The 23713-nt window shown below is 39.0% G+C and overlaps 1 protein-coding gene across 1 annotated transcript in view; it reads right to left on the bottom strand.

Annotated features, from left to right (window-relative positions):
* Positions 1-23713, bottom strand: part of LOC129351869 (plexin-B2-like) — a 104049-nt gene that overhangs the window by 42267 nt on the left and 38069 nt on the right. The window contains 1 exon segment of the mRNA XM_055020690.1: positions 20505-20541. The gene's annotated coding sequence lies outside the window, so the exon portion shown is untranslated.

Below are 23713 nucleotides of genomic sequence, written 5' to 3'. Positions count from 1 at the left end.
CTGCTGGGACGTCTGATCATGTGCGAGAAGACGCCAGCGACGGCGCGTTGGTGCAGGTGGTGATTTTCAGAGCGTCTCCACCCGGCCTGGACCTGCCGGCCCGTCTCACAGCAGTAATCTGAGGCGCTGCGCAGTTTGGGAGATAGAAGAGCCAATAAAAGAAGAAGGTGAGCGAGGGAGACTGAATTAGGTTCAGCAGAGCAGCAGAGGTGTGTGTGATGTTACCGTCCTGCTGTTTGTCGATACAGACCATGTTTATGTTTCTGCGATAAAAGCAGGAACCTGCAGCTGCAGGGAAGCATTAAGAGGAAAACTGGAAGTCAGAAGGTGACTGATGGAGAATGCCGATTCATATTCATCCACACGCTGCAATGCAAAAACCCGCAGATTCTTCTCCATCGCAGGCGCGGCTGGATCCAAAACGAATGAAAGCAGCTCAAACATGATGAACCAGGAGGATTTATCTGCAGCTGCAGGAGGACGAATAGCTGCAGCTGGTTATCCAACTGGGGTTAAACTGGGATTAGAAACTCACATTATTAATAATGTTTTCAGAAAATATTGAGCCTCGTTTGAAACTACAGTGAAACCAGTTTGACGGGAAAACGACTCTTCAGAAATCTTCACTCTGACGACAGTAAGAGTTCAGGGTTCAAACACTTGATCCACAGAAAAATTCAAGCTGTTTAAACTTTTCCAGCAACACTTTGGAGATAAAAACACAAATAAATTCAATACTATATGACATAATTTATATGTTTTTGGCCTTTTATGGGGGTAAAGAAAACTAAAAAATAACAAAATTTCATGTTTTGAAATATCTCCCTCTAGATCTGACTGAACAAAACACTAATTTAATTTTAAAAATCATGCAATTTTAATAACTTTAACGTATAAAATATAAGATGATCCATAAATCATCAGAAGGAGTAATAAATATTATTACACTGAAACAATTCAAACAAATCCTGTTAAGATAAATGAAATGCTCAAACACAATGTTCAAAGAAAGTAAAAAAAAATCTCTAAATAGTTTTACAGCATTTAGGAAAAGAAACAATGTTGGTGATTGTATCTGACACAAGGTTTCGTGTGATTTAACTTCAGACAGCAAGAGGAATCCGTTCGTTTCTTTTTATCAGCCTTTTCTTTGCTTTCTGTAAATTTGGTGGAGGGAGAAACGCTTTTCCTAAAGTCAACTACAAAGTTTAAAAATCTGATTTTACAGTGTTTGTGATGAAACATTAAAATAAAAAACTACTGAACATCAAGAACCAATTTTAAGTTTATAAGCAGACACATTGTTTATCGACTTTAATACAATTGTCCCTTTAGGTTTAATACATATTTTGTGAAAAATCCAATCTTAATCTCATTTGTTCCAGTTAAAATAAATAAGAGTATATTGTCTGTTTACATTTGTTGCAGTAGGACAAAAAAGATTGATTAGCTGTGTTTCCATTACAAATGTGTGCAAAACTTTGTTGATATTTTGATAATGTAAAAAAAACTATTTCACAATCACTGTTTTCATTTAATAATAAAAAACAATTTAATTCACACGTGAATAAAAATGTTCATGTGATAATTCAAAACACCATCACTTCCTGTCATCTTCTGTGTCGTTTCCAACAGCAGTAACATCCAGTTGTCAATTACAACTCATGTTTTGAAAACTGCCGAGTTTCCATTAAACAAATTTATTTTTGAAATGTCAAATTGATCTATTTTCAGGTGGCTACTGATGCAAGTTTTCTCTGTTGTTTTTATTCAGACTTCAAAACACTGAAATTATTCTTCATTTAACAACTTTCTAATTCATAAACCTGCTCTATTTTCTGCTCTATTTTGAAGTTTTGAATCTGTTCCCTCCACATCTCTGTTCCTGAGTGTAAACATCAGACAGAGCTAATTTCAACTTCTCAAACGGGAAGCGAGTGAAGTTAGCAGGAATCCTGTGTTTGCTGCTGAGCACAGAGGAGAGGAAGCAGAGGAGGAGACGGTCGATGAAAACGTTCGTTAAAGATCCTCTGCTTCACAAGGAAAATCAGAGAGGCTGGTGAAAGTGTCAAACCATTAAAACTAAAAGGAAAAGCAGAAAACTGCTGGAAAACACTCAGGAAATTATTAAAAAGTACAAAACTACAACATATACAAGACAGTAATATGAAGATTCTGCTAAATTTTCTCTCTTTTGTGTTCATGATTTTCCTGGAAATGAAAGCAGCAGAGAATAAAGAAAGGATGTAGGAAGTTTGGAAAATGGAGGTGAGGAAACTCTGAACCGACCTGATTCATTTCAGGCTGCAGCGAGACGACGATCTCTTTAGTAGGCAGGAGTCAAAGCTGTAATATGGAGACGATTTGGTTTGGAATATAAAGCGATATGGACTCAGAGCGCCACAGGCTGTTTTAATATAAAGTTTCCCCTTCAGTTCTCCTCCAAACCTGACAATAGCTGGATATTAGTTTCCTGCTCAGGAGTTCAGACGCTGCATCATTAATGCACTTTGTTATCCACCAGGGACGCAACATCGAGCATCACAGCAACGGCTTTCTCATTACTCTCTTTATCTGCCTTATTCATACAACTCGGTAGTTTTATTATCATGTTGGTGTCCTCCTTCAGCAGAGTAATAAAATGTTTTACATTTTCCAAGGTTTTCAGAGGAAATATGAACTCCAGGTGGAAGAATAGAAAAAAACACAAACTGTTATTTACTCCAATAATCTGACCAACAGACCATCAACTGTGTTCAATAACTTATCTAAAATAATAATAAGTTTCACAGACATTTTCTGTTAATAGAAAATTAACGGTTGACATTTCATGGATGTGATGAAAATATTAAAGCTTAAGGTTTTGAATTTATGTTTTTATCCAATTAATATTTTCCTGAACATATTTCTGTTATTTTGTCTTTAAAATTAAATAGAATTACTTTAGTTAGGTCTGCAGTACATTTGCTAATGATAATAGAAGAAAAAAAGACAAAAAGGACCAAAATAAAAAGGAAAAATGAAAGAAGACAGGAAGAGAAAGGGAAGGAAAAGGAGAAAAGCAGCTAATTACATTCAGAAAGCTAAACAAGGCGCCTTTAGCAGATTGTAGATTTTTGCTTGAAAACTAAAAAACTGACAGAAGTTTTTGGCGATCAAAAGTAAATGAAAGAGTGAAGCTACTGTTGGTTCAAGGTTAGAGGTTACTAGTCTTAAAATAGAAAATGAAACCTTGTTTTGATACTAGGTGTATAATAAACCATCATTTCATATTGTGTTGCAAATCTGAACTAGAAACAGCAGAAAACTTAATTTCTGTTTCCAATCAAAACCTCTTTAATTCTGGAGAGTCAGAGTTACATCTGTTCAATCTGCAGCTATAATAAAACACAGAGGCTGTAAATATTCCTCGTTGTATTGACTGAGTGAGAAAGAGACAGATTGCTTTGAACTTTTCAACTGCAGGCGCGTTAACCAACCCGTGGGGAGGCAGACGCGGGGAATTGGTCATTTTCTCCAGCTTCTATCTGATCCTTCGTCCTGAGAGGTGAACGGCCGTTCCTCCTCTCAAAATCCAATTACTGAAGTTTTTGGAAGAGAAAGTTGCTCTCCTACGTTGCTCTCATTTACCACAGCAATGGTTATGTTCTCCTAGCACTCAGTACTTATTGCATTTGTGTAAGAAATATATTAAAGAGTGAAACTTTTTTAGCCAAAGTTTCTTTAAGGTTTTCTTTTAAAGCACCAAGACTTTCTTGTAATCTTTTAAAGTGGTCAGATCAATAGTTCCCCAGACTATTTGAAAGGACTTTAAACGTTTTCTTAGGACTTTAGCAGCAAAAAGAGCTCTATAAACTACAATAAGCTGCAGTCCCACAGTGAGCACCCAAAGAGGAGCAGCTGCTTTATTGCTGGGAACACAAACCTGCAGAGTCTGATCTGACATCAGGGTCACTTTTATTGGTCATTAGTTGAGTTTCCATTACAAATGTGGAAGAAACTTTATTAATATTCCACTAATGGTGAAATAAAATGCAATTTTACAATTTCTATTACATAAGAAACGCAATTAAAATCACAACGCATTAAAAAACCTCATCCTCCAACCACTTCCTGTCAGCTTTTTAGTCATTTCCACCAGCAGCAACATCCGGTAGTTGATCAGATGACGTGAAAGAAATGTTTGAGTTACCTTTTTTCAAAATTGGCCAATTTTAATAATCCTGGAAAACCACCTAATCTTGGCTCAAAAGCTTTTTCACAATTGACGGTTTTCATAAAGTTAAATTATTTTTGTAATTTATATTTGTGCAATTAAATGAGGATGTTTTTACAAAAAAATTAACTGAATGAAACGGTTTGATTCTCTTTACATCCAACTAAAACCTGAAATTAAGTCTCAATTTTCTCTCTACATCCCATAATTACAGCCTTCTGTCTGCAGCAATATTCCAATAAAATCAGCACAACATTACATTTCTGAAACGCTTTTTATGATAAGTCTGATCCAATTTTCTAATTTTCTGAGAGAAAAAAGCTCTAAACAATTAATTTGTGTGAAATTAGTAGGAGTTTAAAGTTGTTTTTACAAATTTGATCAAACTTGTGAAGCTATTGTTTTTGAGTGAGCTGTACTGATGCAGTTATTGAATACATTATGTTTACGTCTGTGTTTAAAAAAAAGTAAACGTTTCAAGTCAGTTGAGGTGTTTTTCCCATCCTCATTCTGCGGCTCCATCTGGTATTTTTCCAGGTATTTCCAGATTTTATGGGTCTGTAAGAATCTTCCTGACTTAATTTCAGGCACTAAAATGTCATAACTTCAGTTTTTACAAAAAGAAATCTTAGTTTTTGCTAAATGTAATTTTACACTGCAGGGAAAAGAGAGTAAAGTAGTGAGCAGGAGGATAGTGACATGATTAAATATCAGTGGAAAAGCCTGAAACTACAATCCAACAGGCTGGCCGACTGAATCGCTGTGACTTCATAAAAAGCATCTGCAGCCTGAATACCTGTTTCATCTCAGCTCCAGAAGGTGTTCTCATTTAATTTACTTTTCATCACCTTTCCCTCCGTGTAGCCTCACCTCTCCTTCTCATATACTTCCACTTTCTTCCCAGTTTACACCTCATCAAACTTTCACACTTGTTCACTTTAAATTTAACTCATCTCGCTCCTGTTCTTCCTTTTCATCTCTCACCTTTTCATCATCTGGCTTTGTAAATCAACCACTTCTTCCTGATGTAATAACGCCTGGAATAGATTTTTACACCTCGCAGTCTGATAAACATCAAGTAATTTGTTGTAGGATAGTAGCTACAGCCTGAAGAAGGGAAAATACTTTTATATATCTATAAGGAGACCGCTCAAAAACCAGGAAGTGGTCTACAGCGCAGGGCATTCTGGGTAAATACAACCAAATACAATTTAGCCTAGTGCTAAATTGCTATGGTCTAGTCAAAGTCAAGACCTCCATAACATGGTACAACAAATGTCTGCAACAGTCAATAAAGTGGATCAACATGAGAAAAGTACAGAAAACCTGATGAAGAGTTTTGAAATGTTTGTTCATGTTAAAAGTTCTTCATCGCTCCGTTTGGCTCCAAAAAGCTCAGCTTAAATCAGAACCACATTCCTGCCTCTTTATGACCAGACATGGATGAAAACTAATTTCCTGCACAGTCGACTGCCAACGACTTCCCTTTCTGTGGAAGCGGAGGAATGTTTCCCAGGAGGTCGTGACCTCAGGAAGGAGGGAGGGGGGCCACTTTTGCTGTCAGTTACAGCAAATCTTCTGGTCCAGAGACGAAGATAAAAGGCTTAAACTGTGTAATGTTGGTTCTCTGCTTAAACTACACTGGAGCCTCCTTCTGGCGCCAAACAGCCGTAATATAAATAACTTTAAATCAACAATCATCAGATCTGGGTTACATTTCAGCACCAAACTGGTACGTCACTGATTATTTGAACTTTTTCCGTTTTTGCCCCGTTAATAAAATCTGAATGTTTCTGAGAATAAAAGCTAAATAATAATAAACAGTATTATATAGCTGCTGTTCGTTTTTAAAAATGGATTCATTTTGGTGCTAATTAGTTAACTGATTTATAAACTAACAATAGAAATGGCGATTCAGTGAGAAAGCGTTCAGAAAGCATTTTTTTTTTATGCAGACCTGTGAAGATGTATCTCCTTTAAAATGTATGCTAATGTGAAAAAAAATATTCACAATTATGGTGTTTCCATTAAATGAAAACATAATTAAAATCACATGAATCAGTTTGTTCATGCAGAGATTATTAAAAACATGCCATTCCATGTCACGCCAACCACTTCCTGTCGTCTTCTTCATGGTTTTTGCCAGTGGTAACATCTGGTTGTTGATCATATGACTTGTAAAATGTGAAAAAAGTATATCCACTGCAGTTTTATGAAATAAATTTTGACATGACCAAAAACACAGAGTTTTTCATCCTGGCAGAATTTTTTCTCTATCAAGTTCCTCCAAAATTTCTGTTTCCATTAAGAAAATTTATTTTTGAAATGATAAATTGTGCAATTATATACGGTAAATAGAAACACAGTCAGTGGTGTAGGAATCAATACAACTAAGGATAAAAGCATGCATGTGTTTCTCTACATTAGTCTAACCCTGGAGATGTTCTGCAGGTGATAGAAGGCTGATTTGGTAACTGACTTTATGTGTCTCTGAAGGTTCAGGTCACAGTTCAAAAATGCAAAAGTTCAGACAGCTTAGAAAGAGAAAAAAGAACACAGGCAGATATTTTAGCTGAAACCTCATGACTTTCTAATGTTGTGAAGTCCAAATTTTATCTGTCAGTGGAAGAATGGGGTAAAAATATATAAATAAAGCATCAGAGTTATAAATGTTTTGCCCTTAAAGTTCATCTATAAAACTCTTTGACGTCCTAACTGGGAAAATATGAAACATATTTTTAGCAGATGGGAGGTTTTTGCTTTTAAAGTCTTTTCTCCTAACACAGCCACTCTATCTGTTGGACTCATGATAACCCTGGAAACTTTGAAATCCCCCATCAGGCAGCGAAGACGGGCGATTTTAAAGGAGTTGAAAGAGTTCAGCTGATTATGGGTCGTTTCCAGCGGTTCCGCCTCATCTCTATCGAACTCTTCAGCATCTTTTATCTCATCGATTCACTTCTGCTGCTGCCAACGTCACCGTTTTGATTCAATACCCCAAACCAGATAAGGAAGAAAACTTAGAGACACATTCCTGGTTTCCACTGAAATGGTTCCAGAGTCTCAGCCTGAACTTGTTGGGTTTTAACCGCCTCAGCCTCGGATGCAGGCTGGGAAAACTGGTGCAAGAAACAGAGTTATGGTCAGAAAATGTCCAGACTTAACTGAAAATAAATAAATAAAAATAACTAAAGTTTTATGAAGAAGTATCATCCAAAGATTGATAGATTGTTTAATTGACTCTTTGGCCAATCACAACAGCACATTTTGCAAAAACAAATAAAATTGGTAATTTGTTGTATTGGACATGAATTTCCAACATAAAACTGAATTTTAATGCAAATAAATAAAAATAGATGAAAACTGGAAGGAGAAGGAAAAAACAGCTTGAAGTGACATTTAAAAATAAAAGAAAAAATGTTTTTCTGGTCTAAAGCCTGGAAGTTAATATTAAGCTTGCAGTTAAACCTTTAGCTCAATTTGATGAAGATAAAAGTTTAACCAGAAATTTTCTAGAAACTTAAAGTTTTAAAGTCGAGTCCATGGTTGATGTTCAAGTTCAAATTTAAGACAGAAAACAGAAAGTGCGAGATTAAAGTTTTAACTAATTTAGGGATTACCAAAACTCAAAAGTTTAATATCAGCATAAAACAAAAATGTTTAAGTTTATGTTTAAAATTTAAGTTGAAAGTTTAACAGTTTAAATTTAAGCATACAATTAAAGTAAAATTAGTTATAATAAATTGAAGTAAAAAAATTATGTTCCATCAATTAAGTTTTAAAAGTAAAAAACATAATTCAGCAAATCTAGTGTTGCATTTAAAGTTAATTATTGTCCAAATAATTAAACATTTTTATGGAGAACAAAATGAAACTATGTTAAAGTAACTAAAAGTCAAGATTTACCAAATATTTTCAAACATTTGTTATGTAGTTTAACAAAAACAATATAAGGTCACAACATTATGAACAGGGAGGCAACTAATGATTATTTTAGAAATCAATTATTCTGATAAATGATTAATCTTTACAGACTTAATTATTTTCATGATTAATCAATTAATTGGATAAAAACTGGCACAATTTAACTGAAGTATTCAGACTCAAAAGCCATTTTTACAATTAACAGCAATAGTTAATTATTTCAGTAATTGATGATCTGATTAACTATAATGACTCAGAACACGGTTTTTCCCGTATTTAGCAGGAAAAGCGTGTCCACTGTCCAGAGGCAGGTGGCTCTATGACGAATGGTTTTCCAAATTAAAGACGCAAAGTGACAGTCGACTGCAGTCCGTCCCGCCGATCCAGCTGCCATTTCTTATCGCAGATGCTGCCTGACAGCCGGGAACGCAGATAAGACGAGAGACGAATGGCAACAAATGCAAAGATGGAGAAAGAGAGACAGAAAAAGGACAAACCAGGAGATATGAGGATGTTATCCGATGTAACGTCACGCTTCTGATTCTGTCATCTTCAGTTCAGCGGCTGCAGGAGGTTGGAGGGAAAACTGCCAATTAATCATTTAAACTGAGTTTGGTTTGATTTTCAGCTTTAAATGAATGAAATTAAACAGGCGCTGTTTTATTTTGGGGCATCGGGGCAAGTGGGGGTGGAGAGTTGATGCTTTTTCCTGCATTTTTAGTCCAGAGCTTTCCAGAAAAGTATTAGAAACGTCTTAACATTGCTGCCGGTTCTGCGGGTCCATTGATCACGGCAGAGAGCCGCGGTCACCAGCAGGGGGCTAATTACCCCCGGATACCTCCTCACCGAAATAACAGCCCCAACATGGAGGGAAGCTTTTCTTTACCGCCACTTCACTCTGGGTTCTGTTTTCCTCTCATTTCTGCTGATTCCTTAATGTTTGTCTGTAATCTTTCTTTGTTTCTCCTGCTTTTATTGACTATTTGCAGTCATTTCCCCATAATGGCGCCTCTCCTCCTCTGATGCTTATTATTCAGAATGAGAAATTTGGGATTTCTCATTCTGATACTTTGATTGTTTTGTGATCATTTAGCTACTGATATTATTGAAGTTGTGCATCTCAATAGTAATTTCACTTCATGTTTACAATTTATTCTGTTTTTTATATTTTTTTCAGGGGGAGAAGAACTTAATTTTGATGCTTTTGTTGAATCAGCAAAATTATTCCAGAACTGAAAGTGTTCGTCCCAGTAGAGAACTGGGAACTGTGGGAACTGGTTCTTTTGCAGAGCGGCCGTTCAGATGATGCCGGTGCAGGACTAATCGGTTTCAGTAGCATCAGCAGCATCTTTTCAAGGTCTTTGGATTATTTATGGAGTCAATTTGCACATTTCGGTCCAGAATTTGTCTCATTCCTGAGCACTAAAATGGTCGGACATTCCCATCATGTCTGTACTGGGTATAATGGTTCATCAAGCATCTGTTAACTTAAACACGTCAGTTGATCTATTAGAAGTTGTAAACTTTTGGTTTCAGCTCTGACGTAAGCCGACATCATTCCCAAAGTGTTTTGTTGGAAAGGACACGGAAAAATGTCAGTTTATTTGCAGACGATATAATGATGTTTAACAATAACTTCAGTAGAAAATATGCTCATTTTGCAACAGTAGCAATTTTATTAGTGTGATTTTTGCTGCAATGAGAGATCATGACATCATCAGCATAAAGGGGTCAAATATTTTATAGTTATGAATGTTGATAAGATTTGTTGTTAAAACGAGATAAAATGTGGAAAACTTCACGTTTTCTTTTCCATTTTACTGCATAAACATAATAAATGATGATTGTTTGTGAATTGAGAAGCAGAAATGAAACGTTTCTGAATCCATGTCTGGGAGTGTGAATGTGATTTATTGTAAATTAGAGCTGATGGGGTGTGTGTGGGAGTCCCACAGTGAGGGGTGTGTCTGGTGTTGGATTTCCACTCTGTAGTCTCAAAACACTCGGCTGCCATAATGAGGTTGTGTCTGTAAAAGCCGGAGCTTTACGAAGCGCAGCGAGAGAAAAACTCAACAGCAGAGACGATAAAGGGAAGGAAAAACTCCAGAATCCCAGAAGTTCTTCCCCTCCTCCATCTTTATCCCTCCATCCTCACTCAGTGAGCCAACACGCTCCTCTTCCTCGCTCCTCCTTATCTTTCCCCTGCCCTCTCATCTTTCTCCTCGCTGAAACACAAAACCCGGGTAATCCTCACAATCCTGGCCTGTCCAGAGGGGAGGGGACGAGACACGAGTCAGATCCTCCCAAAAAGGAGAGAAGGGCAATGCAGAGAGGAAGAGACATCGCCTTACAAACAAGTTTTACGATGCATTTAGAGGTGATTAGAAACGGGACGCTTCATGAACCCCAAACAGACCAACACAGCAGAAGAAGTCACTGATTTATTGCAAAACTCGATGAATAAGCACTTTATGCAAGTTGTAAACCATCTAGACAATTATTTTTAATCTGTGAATATTTTTAATTGCATCTTTGATGCTTTTTAAAGGCTCAGATTTTCTCTGTACTTTGAAGGAAGTGAAAAGAAAACCGTGAATTTGTGAGATGAAGATCAAAATAACAGGAATAGGCCAACAGTGAACTGCTGAGGCACTGGTTTCATTTCCCCAATTTACCAGTAAAAGCAGTAAAACAATAGAAAACCAACAAACCCAACAGTCTTGGCTAAATGGTGATGCTGAATGGAAGAATCAGTAACTGAAGCGGATGTGTTCAAAAGCTGTGAGGTTGTTTGTTAACCTTTAGTTGAGGAGGAAAAGAATGAGTCAGAGTTTAAGTGTTTGTTTGATTTGGACCAAAACTTCAACGTTTATTCAATTTCCAGCTGCTGTGGTTTTCTTTCTCAAACCAACCAAACTCCTTGAGCAATTTGTTCCCCTCCTGGCCTGTGGGGGCGCTGCACCAACAACCACTGAAGGACACGACACAAAAACCTCTGAAGACAATGAGAGCAACTTCCTGCTTCACCAGATGAAACAAGATGGAAGCGTCAGAGTTTAGTGATTTCTCTTTAGTCTTTGGCTGAAGACCAGGAGCCGTTTCTGCTGCTGGCGCTCTCTGACTTTAAATACATAAACTATGAAACTTTTAGAAATAAATCTGCTCCTCAGAAATGAGGCGCTTGCAATCCAGCTTATAAAAAAATAAAATAAACAAACTGAAGTTATATAAAAACAGACTAAAAATGGCTGCTGTGAACGAACCCTAAGGAAGGAGGTTTATTTATCGTCTTCTGAACTGTGACTGTGTTGATTTGGTCAAAGGTTCTGGATGGAAGACCGGCTGATGACCCAGTTTCAGCTTCCCGGTAGAAGCCACTATTTTTATTTAAAACCTGCTGATTGTGGATAAATGATGCCTGTTAACAACAGTTTACTGGAAAACTGTTTCAAAACAACATGATTGTTTATCACAATTAATACTGGGACTACTTATCAACAAGCTAAACTGGTGGGAATAAAATTACTTTCTGTCAACATTTGTTCTGAAGTGGCGCGACATAACTGCATTTAACTGAATTAATGCTGGAGAATCACAGAGGACTCAGTATTTGTGGGGTTTTGGTTAAAACGTTTTATATTTTAATATTTCAAACACCAAAAGCAGCTTCAAACATGTTTGTGCTAACGCAGAAGCTAACATCTGCATGTCTGATCTTTGGGTTTCAACCAATCAGCACAAAGAAAAATGAATGCAAGTCCTGGATTAGCTGCAATAGCATGCCATCTTCACAAGCTGGTTTTTCTTTCCAATATTTTAAATGAGCTCTAAAAAAAAAGTAAAAAAAATAATGAAATCAATCAATAATCAGAGATTATGTTGACGCAAATATTTTGGCAAATAAAAGGAAATCTACCATCTACTGTTATTTTCTAACCTTGGAGTTAAACTTGACAACCAACTAAACCATCTGCAGCAAAAACTTCGACTGAAAGGTTTTCATCCCAAGACAAGAAGTTTAAGGAGGCGATTTAAGGCGGTCTGCAGCCGGCGACACGCCGCTCATCTCTAATGGAGGCCATGAAACCTCTGATGAGCCGAGATCCTCGCTGCGCCGGCGAGGGGAACAAAAGCTCATCATCTCCTTCGCGCTCACTCCACATCCAGGGGAGAGCAAATGAAGTCCATCTACTTTACCCCTCAATTTATTCCTGAGGGACGAGTGTGAGGGCAGAAAAAACAGCATTCAGGTCACACACACATTCCTCCGCTGGCTGCTGATAATAAGAGTCTGTTAGCATTCCTTTTTGAAAATCCAATCATGATTTGTGAGCAACAAAGCGTCTCCAGCGACTCAAACTATTCATCACAGTTGGTGCGGCCGCTCTCGGAGTCGCTGCCGTCTTTTCTGCATGGCTGAGCGCTCGGCTCCAGGCGCCGACCGAACGCCACAGAAACAACATTTCATTCTGCAGGAGAACAAAAAACAACTCCCAAAATGAAACAGCCGGAGCAAATACACAGGAGGGAACGAGTTGATCCGTTTAAAGTCGTATTACTGATTGTTTGCAGTTTATTTAACGGAACCGATGATAAACATGATTATTACCAACATGTAGATAGCTGCTATTGGGCAGCAGTTTCCAAGGATGGAAAGTTAAGCGGATGGAAAAACCTGCAACAACAAGAAGAGATTCTCTGCCGGTCAAGATAATTACTTTCACTGGACGATAAATTTTCCCAGAAGTTATTGCGATAAACAATAATGTTGTTTGAAACTATTTTCAGGTAATGTAAATATAATGGTGACGACTGGATGGACTTTGCGGTCTTCGTCTTGTCCTCTCACGACTTTGTGTCTTCCGTTTGTCTCTAAATCATTTTAAACCTGGCTGCTGCTGCTGCTCTAACAAGACAAATAAAACCTCATTTATAAGCAAAATGTCGAGCTGGAGAGGAATCCAGTCCGCACGCCGCCGTTAAAGACATTTTAAGACTTTCACAAGCCGACAAACACTCTGACTAACAGAACCCAGAGGGGCGAATAAGTCGAAAAGTGATTGTTTATAGCTGCACAATCCTGTGAACAAAGGCAGAGCTGCAGAGATTCAAGACGGCTTTAATTCAAAAACGATGACAGCGAATGATTCTGCAGATCAAAACGATCCGCGAGATTAAAAATCCAGCCTGTGGCAAACGTTAGAAAGTTTATTATCGCTGGAGCTGGGAGAAGAATGGGAGACAAACCGGCAGAAATTAATATCTGAGGGAATGTAATAATTCGGTCCTCTGGATGCTGTCGGCCTTTATCCCAACGACATGCTGAACAGGAAGTCTCTGCTGAGGTTCGCCGCAAAATTATACTCAAGTACAAAGTAGCCATCCAAGAAATGACTCAAAAGTAAAAACAGTACTTGGTAAATCAGAGTCTGATCAAATGATCAATCATTTAACAATTAAAAATTGGATCATCAGATGGACCAAAATGTAAAAATAGTGAAAATTTTGGTAGTTCAAGAACCAAAATGACAATGAAAAAAACAACAAAATCAGACAAAAAGATAAAGAACTTATGAAACTTCAACAGAAACTGCAGAAATTTTAGAGTAGATGCATCAAAATAAAGATACTCAAGTAAAAGTATTTTTCTTAAAAAGTTACTCAAGTAAATGTATCTAGTTACATTTGAAGGTTGACAAGAAATTTGAAAATATTCCATGTAATTATCCATGTAATTATGCCTTAATGACAATATTTAAATTTTAAACATACAATTTCATAAAGTTTAAAATTTAAATCCTAGTTTAAAATGGTATATATACATATCCAAATATATATATATATTTAATATATTTAGACATAAAAAACTCACTGTAATACGAGAGCAACTTTTCAATTTTTAAAAGATAAAAGATTTTTGAAGTAAGTTTTAACTTTTGAAACGTTTCTTTCCTTGCAACCAAACAGAATCTGTTGTTCTGGGTGAATGTTTTCGTACTGATTGACTTTCTAACTGTAATTTCTCATCTGAAACTTCTACAACATGCATCTTAGCAGCTTCATTACTTAAGGTTTTAATTTAGGTATTTTTATTCTAACCTCCAGCTTCGGGGTTGAGATGGTTAAATTTCTATTTAAAATTCTTTTTGAGTGTATTTTACCCACTGGGACTAAAAGCCATTTAGTTTGGCTGAAGGATTCAATTTCCAGGCAGAAATTCAGCATTATAGTTTGCGGCTTGCGTGGAAAAATGCTTCAGTTTGTTTATGAATAATAAAACTTTGTGCTGAACTCAGATTTGCTGAAAGAAAAAAAACTTGCGTTTCACTTGCAGCATGACTCATTTGGGTCCTGTCTTCATATGTGAAAGGCATTAAATCTGAACCTGTTGCTGGGGGCCGACTCCCTCGCTCACAGAGAGAGGAATGAAAGGCTGAAAGAGCGGAGAGGAAGCTGGTAAAGCCATCAGAGCTGCACAGCGTCTCTGCTGTCGTCCATTACAGCGTCAGTTCGCTTTCATCCGACTCCAGTTCGGTTGGGAAGGCGTGAACGAGGAATGGAGCTCAAAAAGCAAACTCTGATCCAACCTAACACATCTGTGTTGATTCGGTTCAAGTGAACTGGTTTGGTTTGAATGCAAAGTGAATGCAAGCGGATCAGAGACCGAAAGTAGGAAGTTAACTATGGACCCCAGGCATCATGACGTCCTGCACGTTGGTTCCCTCCATTCCTCCCCATTTCCCTGCTGGAGGGCAACAAGCTGCTCGCTAACGATGGGACAGAGTGCTTTGCTACAACTAGATAACAAGGTCAGGAAAAAGTTTTAATTAAAAAAATAGCAAGGGAGAGGGAAGTCGGTCATGCTAGCTTGACTATGACAACTGCAACTATAGACAAGCTGTGGAATTCTGTGTTTCAGTTCAGTTACAAAATAATAATATTAAAGGAGACCAAAACACCAACTCTGACAGGTCAACAGGAGAGCAGATGTTTAAATTAGCTAATCAACCACAGCAGTGTTAGCTTAGCCAATAGTAGCAGTAGCTAATCAACCGCAGCAGTGTTAGCTTAGCCAATAGTAGCAGTAGCTAATCAACCTCAGCAGTGTTAGCTTAGCCAATAGTAGCAGTAGCTAATCAACCGCAGCAGTGTTAGCTTAGCCAATAGTAGCAGTAGCTAATCAACCGCAGCAGTGTTAGCTTAGCCAATAGTAGCTAATCTACCACAGCAATCACTTATTAACAATCATAAAATAAACATCCAGCCTAAAGCCAACACTTTAACGGACTGAATGTTCTGTTCTCTGTGTGGGAAATGTTTGAGTGTTTTTTGATGTTGAATCCTGAAATATATTGGTGGTGTTGTGTGTTGCTATGGCAACCAGTCTGCGTGTAGCGCAGTGCTTCTCAAATAGTGGGGCGGGCCCCCTTTGGGGGGCGCGGTGCGATACCTGGGGGGGCGCGTGTGATCCTGGGGAACAGGCTTTTTTTTTGGCCGTACTAGTATAAAGTGTAATTGCGCACAGTAGGCGGCAGTGGCGCTCTCATTGTTACTTCTGTCACGTTTGCGACAGTGCAACATTTTACGACTTACAAGACAACAGGTTTGCCTTGGTTAGCAGTGTTACGTCAACAAAAAGCTCCGACTGCGTTCTGTCTATGGCGTCCGTTATTCAACAACCCCCAACATGAAAAAGTTTTTCACAGGGATGAAAAGAAAAGCGGAGAGAGACAAAGATAATGAGACAACAGAAAGTCAACCGAAAGCTAAGAAGAGGAAATACGACGAATCTTATTTAGCGCTTGGCTTCACTGTGACTACAGTTGGAGAAGAGGAAAGACCGCTGTGTTTGCTGTGTCTAAAAATGCTCGCAGCGGACAGCATGAAGCCAAATAAATTAGCGCGTCACTTAAATACGTTACATCCCAATCACGCCGATAAGCCGCTAGAGTTTTTTCAGCGAAAACGTGCTGAATATTGCCAACAGTCATCCCGCTTTGTGAAGGCTACTTCAGTAAACCATCGAGCGCTGCTAGCATCATATAAGGTGGCGTACCAAATTGTGCAGTGCAAAAAGCCCCACACCATAGCAGAGGAGCTGATATTGCCTGCAGCAGTAGACATGGATTTATATTTTTAATTTCAGGCATTGATGCACTTAAAATCTTTTCTGTTGCAGACTTAAAACACGATTTAATAAAGTTATTCTTTGTAAGTTTGACCATATGTCTTTCTTTTTTTCTTTAATGTTAATGAAAAAATGTTATGCAGAGATGGATAGTCGCGGTGGGGAGTGGGGGGCGCGAATAGTTTTCTTCTTGCTAGGGGGGGCATAACGGAAAATAATTGAGAAGCACTGGTGTAGCGTAAGAGAGCGAGAACAAGCAGAACGTGATTCTCGTTCTTCATTGCCGTTTTTATATCAACAAAAAAAATCCTTTAACCGTTATAATCTGATACCAGCTTGTAGTTGTGCTCAGTGTCTTCTTTAGATGTTTTGTGTTGATTCCTTTAGTAGTTCTTAGTGCAGCGCCCCCGCAGGCGAGGAGGGGAATATGTTTTTCAAATAAAGAAATATAAATTCGAACTACACAAGCTGAAAATGTAACTAAAGTTGCCTAATCGAACTCAGACTACCAGACTATCAGGTGTGAAAACATCTTCCTCCTCTTCTTCCTCACTTTCCACTGGAACCTTTTCAGTTTGCTGTTTAACAGCAGCGAGCCGCAGGTATCTCTGACTCAGCCGTCTTCAGGAGAGAAAAAGCAATCAAAGGAGCGACAGCCAACTCCTGCTGGGAAAGAACAAAGTGCTGCTTCGGACCAACAATAGAGCGACGCCTCAGGGCGGGCGCCAGATGGAAGAAAAGACACAGCTGCTGGGTGTTTGTGATTCTCCTGCAGCTGAAAATGACACGCGAGCCGTGATTATTATTAATACAGCTATTAAGGGCTCTTTAGGTTCTCATTATGGCTGATTGATGAAAGCCAGAAGCACAGAGATGAACTAAACAGGAGTGAAGGACAAACAGCAAACACGTCTCCTCTGAACTGGGTTTTCTGCACATTTTCACACAAATTTATCATCAACTGAGGGAAGCAGAGAAACAAATATGCTAAATAATACAAAGTGTTGGGTGGTAACTGTCAGCGGTGGGTAGAGAACACAAAGATTTTACTAAAGTACTGAGTAACTGATCAAATCATCAATCGATTAATCCTTAACACTTACATTAGATGGACCAAATTATAAAGTTAAGTGGAAATTTTGTCATTTTAAGGACCAAAATGATCAAATGTGTCATAAAAAACAAAATCAGAAAATGAAACTGTTTTCAAATCAGTTCCTTTCAAAAACAAACTTGAACCTTGAACAGAGAGTCCAGGTGTGTGTCTGTCTGGTGAAGTTTTGGTTAAAACAAGTTTTTCATTTAGTGTGTAGAAAATCCAGAAATTTTACTCAAGAATAGAAATGCTTCTTAATAAAATTACTCAAGTAAAAGTAAAAGTGCAACATAGTAAAAAAAAGGTACTAAGGTAAATGTAATTGAGTAAATGTTACATTTACTCAATTACATTTACCTTTGTTAGTACCCAACTCTGGGTATGCATGCCACACTTTTCAGAGTTTTCTTTGTAACAACTCTTAGAAGCCACCAATCATTTCTCATCAACACCGCAATTCAGCTCCAAAACACAAATTCTCTCTTAGAATCGGATCCAAACTAAACGAAGCCTGAAAGCAGAAGAACACGGATCCAAATCCTTAAAAGCAGCGGCTTTGTTTTCTGCTCAGCTCTAAAACAGAGAACATTAAGATTTAGCAACAGCGCTGATAGAAAACAGACGTCTGGCCAGCTCCGCTGCCCCTCTGGTCCGCAACCAAAGAAAGGCCGCAGGAAAGAAAATAGAGAAAAGCACATGAGCGTTCATCCGTCCAGACTGAACCCAGTAAAACACTGACGACAAGCCTGATACCACACACACACACACACACACACACACACACACACACACACACACACACACACACACACACACACACACACACACACACACACACACACACACACACACACACACACCACAGCAGCAGCAGTTGGCAGCTGATAAAACTCAACTCCAAGTCATCAAGTTTGCCTTCCAAGTCTGTCACGCCTTCGCCTTTCTTCTCTTTTCATTCTCTGCACATTTAAACCATCCAGACTTTTTCCATCGGCCCAGTTTTCTCCCTCCATCTTTAATTCTTTGTCTCTTTTCATGGTTAAGGTCATAAATTAACAAGCGGTGAAGAAGATGGACACACACCGAGTCCTGACTCCGGTCCAGCTGACTCTGGTCCAGCTGACTCCGGTCCGGGTCGGAGGCCGATAAAAACACTGGGTTTTGGCCAAACACAACAGTCAGCTGGACCCACACATGCAGACCAGAACTCTGACCCAACTGACTGAACAGATACGGCTTCATTAAAACTTTCTCGGGTTCCTGGTACGTTAGCTTTTCTCTCCTAGTTTCTACTGAATGCTAATAAGAGGAAGATCTTACACAACTCAGCACTGCCCTGTCTGTCGAGCACGGCAGTGGCAGCATGATGCTGAGGGGTTATTGGTGTGTTGCAGAAAGCAGATGAATAATAAAAAAAGAGACTCAACCTTAAATAGATTAACTTAAATCAAAAGTTGGGCTCAAATGGATGTTGATCCCAAACACATTCAAACTGGTTTAACATTTAGCTTCCAGAGTGGCCCAGTCAAAGCTCGAAACAGCACTTCCAGACCAGAAAATAGTCGATCAGTTAAAGGAAAGTCTTAAAGACCCAGATGAATTATGAACTGCTAACATCCTGACTTATAATCAAATTCAGTTAAAAATGAATTTGATGACCTCAGAATGACCTTTAGAGATCGGTGCATCTCTAAAGGTCATTTTGAAAGTTTTTGTCCAGGTAATAAAAACTCGCTGTCAGCTTATTCATAAAGGAATGAGCCAACTGAAGGAATCTGCCTCTATTCCAGACTTGAAATGAAAATGATGAAACTGAATCAGCCAGTAAACAAAGGTGTGCACTGAGGAAAGGTTTGAGTAGAAGTTGTGTTGGAAATGACGGCCATGACGGGCGATGGAGGGAGGAAAGTCTCACACAGAGGCGTCACGCTTTAATGCGAGCTGGCAGAGCGCGAGCGGATCATAGAAAACCACACATTCAGATGTGACGGCCATTTAAATCGACTGGTCACACTGGGAGGGCTGATTCTGGTCCAGCAAGGGTTTCTGACGCCTCTGGCTCCTTATCTGAACTGGAAGTGCTGATAAATGGCTCCACTGGTCTAAAATTTAAACCTCCACAGAAAACTGTTCAGATTCTTTGCTGGAGGAAAAACACTGAAATAATTTAGTGTGTTGGCGGTAAAACCGTAAAAAGTCTGATTTCAGTTCATTCTCCTTCATAAAACAGAAAATTCAGACTGATGAGAACATCTGTGTTCATCAGGTCACAGCCTGGCTACAGATTTCAACTTAAATTTAGACCTGGGCTTTGACTAGGACGTAAAGCTTCAACCTAGTTTCAAGACTTCTGCAGCCTCTGACTAGGATTAAATGGCGTCTGACCAACATGATGCTGCCACCACCGTGTGTTGCTATGGGGACGTTCAGTCTCATATTATTAGAAGTGGTTATTTATCATATAGTTATCGTTTATTGTGATAAATTCCGGTTAATGGCTGTCGGAATGACTTTTTGACTATTTCCTCCACTGTTTGTTCAATTAAAGTATCAGTAAATATTAATTATTTTCAAAAGAAGATTAAATGGTGTTGCTGTGAGCAGTTTATTGATAAAAATCACTTTTTCTGTGACGTGTGTCCAAAACAAATGAATTCAACAGCAGCGTTTGTGTTTGTGGGACTACAATAAAAATCAGTCAGATTATAATCCAGCTTTTGTTTTTATGATTCCTCACTAAATCTGGAACTTTTAAAAGGTTTGGATAAAATGAGGTGAATGAAAATGAGGTTTTTAATTTTATTTGTCAAGAACTGCAGCATCATTTTCTTTCCACGTCACGATTTCTGCTTTCTGCTGCTCTATCACACAGTCACAATAAAACACCCCGAGGTGATAAAAAAAAACCAGTGTGTTGTTTCAGTAATGATTTCGTCTCTGTGAGGAGTGTTAGAGAAACAGCCTGGAGCCTGAAATTAACCTTTGACCCTGAATCATTACAAAGAAACACAGAGATTCAGCTGGAGACAGCAGCTATACTGACTGTTAAAACATCAACGCAGCCATCAGACAGAAAAAGAAAAACTACGACAGAGTGCACAAAGACAGATGATCTGATTTCAAAATAAAAGCATCCTTACCTGATCAAAGTGAGCGACCTCTGATGACCTCGATCTCCTGAAAGAGACAAACATATCTGTTAGGAGGCAAGAGGTTTGCATTACTGTTGAACTGCAGTTGGGGGCCACGATCTGGACACCCCTGGTTTGGATCAAAGCAGATTCAGGGGTTAGAATGGCATAGTCAAAGCCCAGACTGAGAATCTGAGGCAGGACTGTTGGATTAAGACACACAGGTGATCTTCAAACAATCTGACGGAGCTTCAGCTAAGAACCTAAAATGTCAGACTCCAGATGTTCCATGAAACCATAAAAGTTTAGCTGAACTGAAGAAATTCAGCTAAACTTTCAGCTGAAGTTTAGCAAAAAAAAATGGAAAAACAACAATTATTTTTCTACTTCTCTCAATAATACACAACATAGCATTGATCTGTCAGACCCAAGCTGATAATTACAGCCAGCAGGACAAAAAGGGAATATTGGCAGGACGGATGGATGTATGGATGGATGGATGGATGGATGGATGGATGGATGGATGGATGGATGTATGGATGGATGGATGTATGGATGGATGGATGGACGGACGGATGGATGGATGGATGGATGGATGGATGGATGGATGTATGGATGGATGTATGGATGGATGGATGGATGGACGGATGGATGGACGGATGGATGGATGGATGGATGGATGTATGGATGGATGTATGGATGGATGGATGGACGGACGGATGGATGGATGGATGGATGGATGGACGGACGGACGGATCCTAAAGGAATTCGTTAGTCTGTTGGTTCCCTCATCGGAACCGTCTGAACATCTGGATCAAGCCAAACCTCTGGAGGTTCCAGTGTGATAATGAATCCAGCTTCCAGCTACAGAGACGCCTTTGTATCACAACGAAACCAGGCTTATACACAAATGTAAAACATAATTATTTCTCATAATTAATTCAAAGAAACGGCCAGAAATCTTGTATTATCTGGGAGCAGAGAAAGAATGGAGGAAAGCTGGAGCGCTGCCCGCTTCAAACACGGCCTTTCATCAGGAAACACATTCCACTGAAGGCATTTTAATTTGAAACCAGAGCAGTCGCTGTGTTTCCTCCACTAACGATAACACGCTCAACAGCAGAGCGAACGCTTTTAAAACAAGAACATCTATTTGCAAATGAGACGCAGCGAGAAGAAAGAGAAATAATGCTGAATAAGCCCCAGTTACAGGTAGCTTTATTCACTCATGGAGGACAGGAATCAGTGTCGCGCACGCCGCCACGAGCAGAGGCTGTGTGTGTGTGTGTGTGTGTGTGTGTGTGTGTGTGTGTGTGTGTGTGTGTGTGTGTGTGTGTGTGTGTGTGTGTGTGTTGTGAAGTTTGTTTGGCAGCTCTTCTAACGATCCGGAGGCCCTCGGTGCTGCCCAGCAGAACCGCCCGCTCTGTCTCCTCTCTATCTCAGGCAGCCATATGCTTCTGGATGGCAGAGACGGGCCGGCCATATGTTCTGATCCAAACATCCAGATGGCAGCGCATCAGTCCGCCGGTTTTCCCTTCCATCATCCGTACCTGAGAACGGTTCTGGCAGCCGATACGGCGTCGGCTGGGATTAAGGGATCCGGTTAATGATCAGGAGGATTTTATTCTGAAAGGATTTGGACCCAGTGAAGCCGAGCTGAGAGGAGCAGACGGGCTTATTAGTGTTTGGACCGGAGTCGATCCGATCTGGACACAATGGAGGTTCCCACAGATTTCCTGCTTCTACCAGGCCAAACTTCCAGAACCATCGACCCATTCTGGCTCAGATGAAAGAATAAATACAAAAGTTCTGGGGGTGGGTGGATGGATGGATGGATGGATGAAAGGATGGATGGATGGATGGATGGATGATGGATGGAAGTATGGATGGATGGATGGAAGTATGGATGGAAGTATGGATGGATGGATGGATGGATGGATGGATGGATGGACGGACGGATGGATGGATGGAGTAATTGACAGACGGGGGTCAGATTTATGGCCGTACCAGGGACACATTACGAAGGTTCCACCTTTGACCTCTGTATAAAAAAAAAACTCCAAAAAGTTTTAAAAAGTCTATAATGTTATTTTCTTGAGATCATATCCAGACTTCATGCTCTCTTGTCTTTCCTATCTTGCAGTCGCTAAGATAATTTAGTTTCCTTCTTGCAAAAGGCATTGAAGGAATTTATTTTAATAAAATCACCATGGAAACCAACAGCTAGAGCGCCTCCCTGTGGCACTTCTGTTAAAATTTAAATTTTTCGACTATTTTAAATATGACTGTCTCTCTGAACTTTTGTTAGTTTAAGTTTATGCTACAAATGCAGTAAAAATGTTTGCATCCATCCCTATTCTTGTTATAATAAAGTCCATAATTTGGGTGGAAAATGACTTTCAATGCGTATCGTTGAAGGAGTGGACAGCAGTTTTCCTTCAGCTTTCAGGCAGACGGCGGACAGGCTCACTCAGCAGGTCCAGATCTGCTGGCCGTCTGACCCCGATGCCAGGAAAAAACACACACCCTCTGTTTCACACACAAACACACACACCACGGGTCAGGAGGCATGTGCCAAGAAAGACAATCCAAACAGCGGCTGCAGCATCAACACCCAGAGCGTGCTGCATGTTTGCTCAGAAAGCAGAGGAGGACCTGAGAACCTGCTTCTGAGAACACAAACAACGATGCAAAAAAAGGCGCTTTCCTGCAAAAGCAAAATATAAAATTTCTAACGACTATTTCAGAGCTATTATATCTGAAATAACTCAAAACTAACTTACTAGAGGAGATTGTTTTCAGTAAACAATTTCTAAACATTGACATCAGCAGATAAATTTACTTTCAAGACAATTTCCCCTTATTAAAAGTTAAATCATCTGTCAATAGAACTACTACTTTTTCATCAATATCAAGAAATTATTTATTTAAAACAAGCTCCTATATATTGTTCAAAATGTACATATAAGTTAGTTATATCAAAATTAGAGTGATATTTGAACAAGCTGTCAAGCTAGCTAATTCTCAAAGAATTTGTAACAAATTTAAATTACAATTTATTAAAATTTAAATAAAATACATTTTAATGATTGTGTTTTTGCAGTGTTGTTCTGTGAAAACTCTACGATCATCTGGATAAGTTGGCCTTAAGCAAAGCATTCAAAATGTGTGAATGATTAAGTAAATGCGAGCGTGCGCAGAGGCTTGTTTGTGTGGGA

This window comes from Poeciliopsis prolifica, unplaced genomic scaffold, assembly GCF_027474105.1.
Source record: "Poeciliopsis prolifica strain line A6 unplaced genomic scaffold, Auburn_PproV2 SCAFFOLD070, whole genome shotgun sequence".
Taxonomy (NCBI): domain Eukaryota; kingdom Metazoa; phylum Chordata; class Actinopteri; order Cyprinodontiformes; family Poeciliidae; genus Poeciliopsis; species Poeciliopsis prolifica.
This window is presented reverse-complemented; position numbering and strand designations above follow the sequence as displayed.